Consider the following 12,162-nt stretch of genomic DNA (forward strand, 5'->3'; position numbering starts at 1 on the left):
CCGTTAGTGACATCGCAGCGTGTGACACCAATGAACGACGATCAACGAGCGCAAAAACGTGAAAAATCGTTGCTCGTTGACACGTCGCTCCTTTCCTTAATATCGCTGCTGCTGCAGGTACGATGTTGTTCATCGTTCCTGCGGCAGCACACATCTGTGTGTGACACTGCAGGAACGACAAACATCTCCTTACCTGCGTCCACCAGCAATTAGGAAGGAAGGAGGTGGGCGGCATGTTCCGGCCGCTCATCTCCGCCCCTCCTCTGCTATTGGCCGGCCGCTTAGTGACGCCGCTGTGATGCCAAACGCACCTCCCCCTTGAAGGAGGGATTGTTTGGTGTCTCCAGCGACGTTGCACAGCAGGTATGTGCTAGTGACGCTGCAGTAGCGATAATGTTCGCTATGGCAGCGATCACCACATATCGCACCAACGACGGGGGCGGGTGCTAACGCTCGCGACATCGCTAGCAATCGCTAGCGATGTCGCAGCGTGTAAAGCACCCTTTTATGTTCCTCATCCTGGTATAATGCCACCCCATCTTGGGCCCCTTCCAGTAGTAATATCCCTGTTTTGCTGCTCTTCTCCAGAAAATTTTAAAAAAATAATTCTACTCACCTTCCTCAGCTCCCACAACATGCGGTGTTCTCTTCCAAAGCCGGAAGCTGACTTCAGCTGAAATGTCCAAGGACGCACATCCAGCTGAAATAGCCACTGATGTTTGCGAGCCCCTCCTGTTGCAATCACATCCTCTGTAACCACGGACGTTAAACCCCTGTGCTAGTGCCCATGGACTATTTTACACAAGAACCCAAGATCCATGTGAAATAATATCTCAGCATGCGCTAATGTGGTCTTATTTACAGTGTAAACTAGTCCATGTAAATAGCAGGCACACAGAGACTGTCTTGTCCACCCTGTGGATGATCACACAGAGACAGTCCTGTCTATCCTGTGTATGAGCACATGGGGCCAGTCCTATCCACTCTGTGGTTGAGCACGCAGGGCCAGTCCTGTCCAACCTGTAGATGCGCACACAGATCTAGTCCTGTCCACCCTGTGGATGAACACACGGCTCGTCGGTCATGTCCACCCTGTGGCTAAGCAGACAGAGCCAATCCTGTCCTCCCTGTGGATGAGCACACTGAGCCAGTCCCATCCACCCTGTGGATGAGCACACTGAGCCAGTCCTGTCCACCCTGTGGATGAGCACACGTAACTGGTCCTGTTCACCCTGTGGATGAGCACACAGAACCACTCCTGTCGATTCTGTGGATGAGATGTGGGGCCGGTACAGCCAGTCCTGTCCACTCGTGGATGAGCACACAGAACCACTCCTGTCAATTCTGTGGATGAGCACAAGGAGCCAGTCCTGTCCACTCTGTGGGTGAGCACACAGAGCCAGTCCTGCCAACCCTTTAGAGGAGCACATGGAGCCAGTCCTATCCACCCTGTGGATGAACACACAGAGCCAGTCCTGTGCACCCTTTAGAGGAGCACATAGAGCCAGTCCTATCCACCCTGTGGATGAACACACAGAGCCAGTCCTGTGCACTCTGTGGATGAGCACAGAAAGCCAGTTCTGTCCACCCTGTGGATGAGCACACAAAGTCGCTTCTGTCCACCCTGTGGATGAGCACAGGGGGCGGACTTGTCCACCCTTTGGATGAGTACACAGAGCCAGTTCTGTCAATTCTGTAGATGAGCACAAGTTGCTAGTCCTGTCCACTCTGTGGGTGAGCACAAGGAGCCATTCCTGTCCACCCTGTGGATGAGCACAGGGGGTCGGTACTGTCCACTCTGTCGATGAGAACATAGAGCCAGTGGAGAGGCTGAACATAGAGGCAGAGGATGAGCACACAGCCAGTCCTGTCAATTCTGTGGATGAGCACATGGAAGCACTCCTGTTCACCACCCTATGGATGAGCACACAGAGCCAGTCCTTGTTAGGGTGAACTCTTAATCAGAGATCACTAGTTGCCTACTGCCTGGTCTAATTGGTGTGGATCGAGTGCATGCTTGAAAAATGAGATCAGACACAGTTGGATATTCATCTTTGCTTGACAAAAGTCAACCCGGGCTCTGCCCTTATTACAACTGAGCTTGCCCTGATATAACCTTGCAAAGGGGCATGTCCGGATGTGTTCATTGGTCAGTGGGTCGAACAATGTGTTAGTCCATGAGCTGATTGGTGGGTGTCATTGTAGGCGGGTCTATGACATCATTGGATGGATCCATGGTGATGGTGATGGGAGGGATGTCATCTGGTGGATCCATGCTGATGGTAGGGTCTGTGATGTCATCGGGGGCCATTTTGGGTTCCTCTGAAGAGTGACTTACTTATGTCTAGAGAATTGATTTAATTGCACACACTTCTCACAATGCTCTATGTCCAGAGGTTAATTAAGTATTTAATTTTATGGCTCTCCTCAACAGTCCCCCCTAAATACTTTATTAACCTTCTGACCCTACCGTCTAACACATCAGCTCTAATGCTTTAACTGCAACTTTTTTTTCATTTTGCTAATCGCTAAACAAGCAATGCTAAGCCTTTGCCCCCACTAGTACAGACTGTTTATCAGAGAGTTGATCACATCCCGCGCACACAGTGCACAGATGCACAGGTAATGTCCCAGTCCTTAGAACAGACTATTTAATGCCAAAGAGCTCACCCAGATTTTGAGATTAATTGATTAGAAGGAGTAAGGCAATTGTAAGAATAAGCTTCTTACTGTTATGCTGCAGCTTTTATCATTACTTTTTCTGAAAGACTGATTCTCAGTCAACATCTGAGTGCTGTCCGCGTCTTCGAGACTTTTCTACCTGAATACACCTAATTGTATTATAACTCTAATGGATCTCTTCTTGTCTCGGGTACATAATCTATCACCAAGAGGCCTTTAACAATAATTCCCTTACGCATGGATCCGATTACATATATCTCATGATTGATCTGATGTAACAAGAATTGTCAGGTTTTGAACATGTCTCAGATGAGCCCATTGCTAATGCAGATTTTGAGTTTTTCCGTAGAGGGATCCACATACCAAGATGCTGGTTGATTCTACAACTGGATATGCTGAGGTTACGCAACATGAGGTAATAAAAATCGAACCACTAACTCCTCTCCCATCGGAATAGGAGAACGAGATGAAGATTTGCAATCACTGTGGTTCGTAGAGCGGAGTGGGGTAAGATAGTCAAATGTGGATTGTGACGTGATAAACCTATAAAGACCGTAGAGTGGGTGTGAGCGCCGGTGGAGGCTCCTGTTATCAAAGGAGCCGGTGACTGATGGAGCCGGTTACTGATGGAGCTGTTCGCACAGGTGCAGACAACAAAGAAGCAGTGAATGGGCCTAGAGTTGAGAGTTCTTTAGCAATGCAGACCAGTACCAGTACATCGGTGGCTCCTGTCACGTCCGTGACATTGGTCACTTCTTGTGTTTTTAAATCCCTTCAGAAACAAGTGATTTAGCAAGGAACGGAGTGTGAGACGAGGGAGCCAGCTGACTGAGGAAGGTCTGTGGATAAAGGGCGGTAAGCTTTCTCTGCCATGAGCGCTCTACTCAATAATGGCCCAGGTAACACATGTGACAAAGGTGTTGGGATGGACAAGATATGGGCGCCACCACTGCTTCAGTACCCAAGTGGCCAGACACGTCCAGTCATGTAAGACGTGTGCCTATTAAGTTAGAAAAACTGTAAAGACCTCACAGAAACACCCCCCTCATCCGCTCTACTGCTCCGGTGATTGCAGATTAGTCATATACATCTACCATGAGTAGGTTTATGTGAGTTTTGTGTGTGTTGTGTGAATTTCTTTTCAGGGCTGCTCTGAAACATATCCAGTATGGAAAACGTTACTGCTGAAAAACTCATGATGCTGGTGGTATGTAAAAATGGAGTTCCTAAAAGTGGTAAAAGTACATATTCTATAGCAGAGGTCATTATAGAGATCAGTATTTTGGTATGCTCCTGATGAACCCCTGTCTGCCATTGTGAAGAGGGGAGAAACACGTTGTTTTTTTTTCAAGCTAAGTGTCTGACAAATATGCGTTTATTTTATTAGCCTGAGTGTGAATTGGACAGTGGAGGGTCTGTGATTAGACAAGATCTCCTCATGACTTTACCTGGCCTTATTATTATATTTATACAGTGGGTACATGTTATACATGTGTGATATTTAATTTCTTTTAGGGTTTGGTCTTTGAATTTGCGGTATCATATTGATTTAAGCTAACAAACAGCTATGTAAAATACAGAGTTTGAATATTTAATCTTTTGGAAGGAATTGGATATATATAATTGCATATTGACGCCTCTTTATCCCCTGTATCTCACGGTTTCTATATTGCCTCATTGACATTAGCAGCACATATTAGCTTAGCAGTGTAGGGATAGGGAGGGTGAGCGGGGGCGCCAATTTACCTTATAGGGTGCCGACCTCCGCTATGAGGTAGGGAGAGTTTAAGGCTACTGCCCCAATCCCTGCCCCCTCCTTTATTGGAATATTTAATTGTGTCTAGAGTTACTCACATGGGTGTATGTTGTTTGGAATTTTAATGATTATAACATAAAAATGTAAGAAGCCACAAGATAATGGTGGACGCTGCAAATCATGTAACAAATGTTCGTTTTCCTTTTTCTTAATAATTAGATCTTTTAGATAAGATATTTTTGGTTTAGCACCTAGAACGTGATTATATTTCTCACAGATACTTCAGATGCAGTGTGATATCCTGACCAGTGATGTACGAGCCTTATACAACTGCCTGTATAGTGTGTTAAACATGTGTATCTTCCAATTACAGATCCTAAATCAGTGTCAGGAGCACGTGGTCTCAAGCAAGGAGACTGGGTGATCCTAAAAAGACAAGTTAGAAAGAGCCATGAGTCAGAATCAGATGGGCCGATCCAGCTTTCCCCAACCACAGCAACTTCCATGAAGCTTGAGGGAAAACCCATCTGGAGACAACAACTGCTGTAAAGAGTCCATCGTACCAGTAGAATGAGGATCACAACACACATAGCCCTCCATACAGAATAATGGGTCCCACATAGCCCTCCATACAGAATAATGGGCCCCACATAGCTCTCCATACAGAATAATGTGCCCCACATATCCCTCCATACAGAATAATGGACCCTACATAGTCCTCCATACAGAATAATGGACCCTACATAATCCTCCATACAGAATAATGGACCCTACATAGTCCACCATACAGAATAATGGGTCCCACATAGTCCTCTATACAGAATAATGGGCCCCACATAACCCTCCATACAGAATAATGGGCCCCACATAGCCCTCCATACAGAATAATGGGCCCTACATAGCTCTCCATACAGAATAATGGGCCCCACATAGCCCTCCATACAGAATAATGGACCCTACATAGTCCTCAATACAGAATAATGGACCCTACATAGTCCTCCATACAGAATAATGGACCCTACATAGTCCTCCATACAGAATAATGGTCCTCACATAGTCCTCCATACAGAATAATGGGCCCTACATAGCCCTCCATACAGAATAATGGGCCCTACATAGCCCTCCATACAGAATAATGGGCCCACATAGCCTTCCATACAGAATGAGCCCACATAGTCCTCCATAAAGAATAATGGACCCCACATAGCCCTCCATACAGAATAATGTGCCCCACATAGTCCTCCATACAGAATAATGGACCCTAGATAGTCCTCCATACAGAATAATGGGCCTCACATAGTCCTCCATACAGAATAATGGGCCCTACATAGCCCTCCATACAGAATAATGGGCCCTACATAGCCCTCCATACAGAATAATGGGCCCACATAGCCCTCCATACAGAATGGGCCCACATAGTCCTCCATACAGAATAATGGACACCACATAGCCCTCCATACAGAATAATGTGCCCCACATAGTCCTCCATACAGAATAATGGACCCCACATAGCCCTCCATACAGAATAATGTGCTCCACATAGTCCTCCATACAGAATAATGTGCCCCACATAGCCCTCCATACAGAATAATGGGCCCCACATAGCCCTCCATACAGAATAATGGGCCCCACATAGCCCTCCATACAGAATAATGGGCCCCACATAGCCCTCCACACAGAATAATGGTCCCCGCATAGCCCTCCATACAGAATAATGGGTCCCACATAGCCCTCCATACAGAATAATGTGCCCCACATAGCCCTCCATACAGAATAATGTGCCCCACATAGCCCTCCATACAGAATAATGGGCCCCACATAGCCCTCCATTCAGAATAATGGGTCCCACATAGCCCTCCATACAGAAATAATGTGCCCCACGTTGGGCGCCAATAATGTTAGGGTGAACTCTTAATCAGAGATCACTAGTTGCCTACTGCCTGGTCTAATTGGTGTGGATCGAGAGCATGCTTGAAAAATGAGATCAGACACAGTCGGATATTCATCTTTCCTCGACAAAAGTCAGCCCGGGCTCTGCCCTTATTACAACTGAGCTTGCCCTGATATAACCTTGCAAAGGGGCATGTCCGGATGTGTTCATTGGTCAGTAGGTCGAACAATGTGTTAGTCCATGAGCTGATTGGTGGGCGTCATTGTAGGTGGGTCTATTCAATAGAATAGACCTGGCTCACTGCGGAGGGGGGGGTGCTCTGGAATAATAAGTCCAGCAATACAATAAAGTATATCCGGCACACCACAATGTAATAAAAGAATCCTTGATTTGGCTTGAAAATAATGTGTTTTATTGTGTATATACAAAAATTAGTCCGTCCAACGTTTCGATCCAACTGGATCTTTTACAGGGACACTAGGACTAGTGACAGAAGAAAGAGAAAAATATATATAGAAAATTAGAATACAAATGAAAAAACAATAAAACACTGTTATGCTTTCAAATAATACAATACATAAAAATTTAGGGGAAATGGCGGAGACCGCAAGGACAAAAGAACATCATATACATAGATTTCATAGGCACCAATAGGAGGAACATAAAAAAATTCTCCATTAGGCTAAGTGACAATCTGTTGAGACATGAAGACAGTCATTAGAGAAGTGACAATACTTAATATTTGGACACGTACCTATATGTCAAGAGAGCTGTCAAATTACATCAGTGTGAATAGGAGACAGAACTGATCGTCAAAACAAATGGAAAGACTGCGCACGCGGTCTATGGTGGAAGGAGATAAGAAAGACAATTATCCATGGATTATATGAATAGAACAGAATTTAGTAAAAGGTCTGATTATCCAAGTCCAAGCAAGGGAGAAAGGAAAAAGAAGGGAGAAGGGGAGGCGTACCTTGCAGGTAAACCTGTGTATATAATGCTATGCGAAGTGCCCATCAATAACGTGCTGTGATTTGGTATGTGCCAGAGTAAGTATCCTACAGGAGTCAATGGTGAAAAACATGAGAAAGAGAATTATGATATAATCCGTGCTCATATAGGGAGCTGATGTATGTAGGTAATTAGATTAGATTAATAGATGTATTAGGTACCGGCCAAGCCCCCTATATATATGAACGTACCACAGCAGGAAAACTGATTAGTGATGGTAAGTCAAAATCGGATAGAGTGTCCGATCACGTGGAAGAAAGGTCACGTCACGAAGTAACTTCAGGTTATCTGTTGATGGCATATATGTCAAAAAAAAAAAAAAAAGGAGGACAACTTATCATATGTACCTGGTCTATGCGTATTGCTGAATTTGACTAGGTCTGTATGTTAGAGTGTACCACTGTAAATAGATTGTGGTGCGGGGTGATAAACTTCACCTGATGTATCTTGTTAGGTCAGGGGAATTTAAAGCAGGGAAAAGCGAAAGTCCTGTGTGGATAGAACAGGTATATGTCAATCACAGCAACACGTAAGGTGGATGTGGGGGAATCCAGAAAACTATACAAGTTATAAGGATATAATATACCAATATACCTTCCAATGAAGGGGAAATCACTGAAAGAGCTGATTTATACATAGAAGTGTATCAGAGAGCATCAGAAGAGTACGTGGTGGGTCTGCAGATGAGGTATCCTGCTTAATGTATGTTAATCCAATTGACGCAGGAATGCTGTGTGAATAAAGAGATTCCCTAGTATAATGGTATACATCAATCACAACAGTATATGAGGATAAATGTAGGAGGAGATAAGCAGACCAGGAAATACAGAGATATACCTTCCAGTGAGGAGGAGATGGCAGAGCAGCCGAATGATATAATGCAAGGAAGCCTGTAATTAAAATGCAAGGGATTTAAGAAGTGGCTGGGCCTGGATGAGAAGAGGTAAAAATGCCATTTAGGTCATACCTGCGTTAGTTGGTAAGTGGGTCCCCTGTAGTGGCGTCAGCGGTGTGCATAGGTGGCTGTGAGCTCTTTTTATGTGCGGCCGTTTTTCTGGATTCCCCCACATCCACCTTACGTGTTGCTGTGATTGACATATACCTGTTCTATCCACACAGGACTTTCGCTTTTCCCTGCTTTAAATTCCCCTGACCTAACAAGATACATCAGGTGAAGTTTATCACCCCGCACCACAATCTATTTACAGTGGTACACTCTAACATACAGACCTAGTCAAATTCAGCAATACGCATAGACCAGGTACATATGATAAGTTGTCCTCCTTTTTTTTTTTTTATTGACATATATGCCATCAACAGATAACCTGAAGTTACTTCGTGACGTGACCTTTCTTCCACGTGATCGGACACTCTATCCGATTTTGACTTACCATCACTAATCAGTTTTCCTGCTGTGGTACGTTCATATATATAGGGGGCTTGGCCGGTACCTAATACATCTATTAATCTAATTACCTACATACATCAGCTCCCTATATGAGCACGGATTATATCATAATTCTCTTTCTCATGTTTTTCACCATTGACTCCTGTAGGATACTTACTCTGGCACATACCAAATCACAGCACGTTATTGATGGGCACTTCGCATAGCATTATATACACAGGTTTACCTGCAAGGTACGCCTCCCCTTCTCCCTTCTTTTTCCTTTCTCCCTTGCTTGGACTTGGATAATCAGACCTTTTACTAAATTCTGTTCTATTCATATAATCCATGGATAATTGTCTTTCTTATCTCCTTCCACCATAGACCACGTGCGCAGTCTTTCCATTTGTTTTGACGATCAGTTCTGTCTCCTATTCACACTGATGTAATTTGACAGCTCTCTTGACATATAGGTACGTGTCCAAATATTAAGTATTGTCACTTCTCTAATGACTGTCTTCATGTCTCAACAGATTGTCACTTAGCCTAATGGAGAATTTTTTTATGTTCCTCCTATTGGTGCCTATGAAATCTATGTATATGATGTTCTTTTGTCCTTGCGGTCTCCGCCATTTCCCCTAAATTTTTATGTATTGTATTATTTGAAAGCATAACAGTGTTTTACTGTTTTTTCATTTGTATTCTAATTTCTTTGTCGCTCCATTGGGAGACCCAGACAATTGGGTGTATAGCTTCTGCCTCCGGAGGCCACACAAAGTATTACACTAAAAGTGTAAAGCCCCTCCCCTTCTGCCTATACACCCCCCGTGCATCACGGGCTCCTCAGTTTTCATGCTTTGTGCGAAGGAGGCTGACATCCACGCATAGCTCCACATCTTAGTCAGCAGCAGCTGCTGACTAGGTCGGATGGAAGAAAAGAGGGCCCATAACAGGGCCCCCAGCATGCTCCCTTCTCACCCCACTCTGGTCGGCGGTGCTGTTAAGGTTGAGGTACCCATTGCGGGTACATAGGCAGGAGCCACATGCTGTTTTCCTTCCCCATCCCTTAATGGGCTCTGGGTGAAGTGGAATCCTAATCGGTCTCCAGGCACTGGGACCGTGCTCCCTCCGCAACCCCTGGGGAATCTGCTGGACAGGAGCCGGGTATCATCAGGGACAAGGCCCTGCTACTGTGAGGTACTCTGTGTCCCCGTGGGGACCGCGCATGGAGCGCTTGTGCCATATACACTGCAGCTCTGCTGGGTGTGTTAGTGCGCCGGGGACTACCGCGCCGGCCGCGCTTATATGCCGGCCGCGCTTATAACTTTAGTCCTCGGCTTCTGCGGCCTAGTATCGCATACTCCCGCCCCCGGGCCTGCCAGTCAGGGGAAGGGCGGGACGCTGCACAGGACGTCAGCGCTGAGGGCTGGAGCATACTTTGTATCCTCCTCCCCCCTCATTCAGCACAGTGGGGCTCCAGATTCCCGCACTTTCTAGGGCACGCCCACGGCCCCCTCCTCCCCACAGAACGCCGGCAGCCATTCCTGTCAGCACTTCTGACGCTGGAGAGGAGAGACAACAGGCTCTGGGAGGCCCAGGCAGGGAATCTGGTGATCACACAACCGCTTTGAGCGGTCGGTAAGCAGCACCTGTGGTGCTGGCCCCACTGAGTGCCGAAGTGTACATATATATATATATATGCTTATATGCTATACATTTACACTGTACGGTCGCACTGTTGATTTTTGGCTATATACCCTCCTGGATTGTACTCAGAGGAGACAACAGCATGTCGTCCGCAAAAAGCAAGGGTGCCAAAGCACAGGCTTACTTTGCAACCTGTACCTCATGTGCGGCTATACTACCGGCAGGTTCCACTGACCCTCATTGTGTGCAATGCTCGGCCCCTGTGGCACTTACTCAGCCGGAGCCTCTGCTACTGGTGGCCCAGGTGGAACCACCTGCTACCACTGTCCAGGTGACAGGGACGGAGTTTGCAGTATTTGCTGACAAACTGTCTGAGAGTATGGATAAATGGTCTGCTAGGATACTAGAAGCCTTACAGTCCAGACCGGTGACTCAGGCCCCGGGCACTGTTCAATCATGGACCCCAGGCCCCCCTAAATTGGAGCAGCAAAGTGCTCCTGGAGTGACCCATAGGTCCCAGGGTGAGGTCTCTGACACAGACCGCAGTCCCAGGCCGCCTAAGCGGGCTCGCTGGGAAATTCCCTCAACTTCATCACACTGTTCAGGGTCTCAGCAGGAGGACTCTCTGGAAGATGAAGCGGAGGTAGCAGATCAGGATTCTGATCCTGAGGCCGCTCTCAACCTAGATACACCTGATGGTGACGCCATAGTGAATGACCTTATAGCGACCATCAATCAGGTGTTGGATATTTCTCCACCAGCTCCTACAATTGAGGAGTCAGCTTCTCAGCAGGAGAAATTCCGTTTCAGGTCTCCCAAGCGTGCATTGAGTATGTTTCTGGATCACTCTGACTTCAGAGAGGCAGTCCAGAAACACCGAGCTTGTCCAGATAAGCGTTTTTCCAAGCGCCTTAAGGATACACGTTATCCCTTCCCCCTGACGTTGTCAAGGGCTGGGCTCAGTGTCCTAAGGTGGATCCTCCTGTCTCCAGACTGGCGGCTAGATCCATAGTTGCAGTGGAAGATGGGGCTTCACTCAAAGATGCCACTGACAGACAGATGGAGCTCTGGTTGAAATCCATCTATGAAGCTATCGGCGCGTCTTTTGCTCCAGCATTCGCAGCCGTATGGGCACTCCAAGCTATCTCAGCTTGTCATGCACAGATTAATGCAGTCACACGTACATCTGCTCCGCAAGTGGTGTCCTTAACCTCTCAGGCGTCGGCGTTTGCGTCCTACGCCATTAATGCTGTCCTGGACTCTGCGAGCCGTACGGCGGTAGCATCCGCCAATTCGGTGGTAGTCCGCAGGGCCATGTGGCTACGTGAATGGAAGGCAGACTCTGCTTCCAAAAAGTTTTTAACCGGTTTGCCATTTTCTGGCGACCGCCTGTTTGGTGAGCGATTGGATGAATCATTAAACAATCCAAGGGAAAGGACTCATCCTTACCCCAGTCCAAACCTAACAGACCTCAACCACGGAAGGTACAATCGAGGTTTCGGTCCTTTCGGCCCGCGGGCAGGTCTCAGTTCTCCTCGTCCAAAAGGCCTCAGAAGGATCAGAGGAACTCCGATTCATGGCGGTCTAAGTCACGTCCTAAAAAGACCGCCGGAGGAACCGCTCCCAAAGCGGCCTCCTCATGACTTTCGGCCTCCGCACACCGCATCCTCGGTCGGTGGCAGGCTTTCCCGCTTTTGCGACGCCTGGCTGCCACAGGTAAAAGACCGATGGGTGAGAGACATTCTATCCCACGGTTACAGGATAGAGTTCAGCTCTCGTCCTCCGACT

The sequence above is a fragment of the Anomaloglossus baeobatrachus genome, chromosome 12, assembly GCF_048569485.1.
Source record: "Anomaloglossus baeobatrachus isolate aAnoBae1 chromosome 12, aAnoBae1.hap1, whole genome shotgun sequence".
In the NCBI taxonomy this organism is placed as follows: domain Eukaryota; kingdom Metazoa; phylum Chordata; class Amphibia; order Anura; family Aromobatidae; genus Anomaloglossus; species Anomaloglossus baeobatrachus.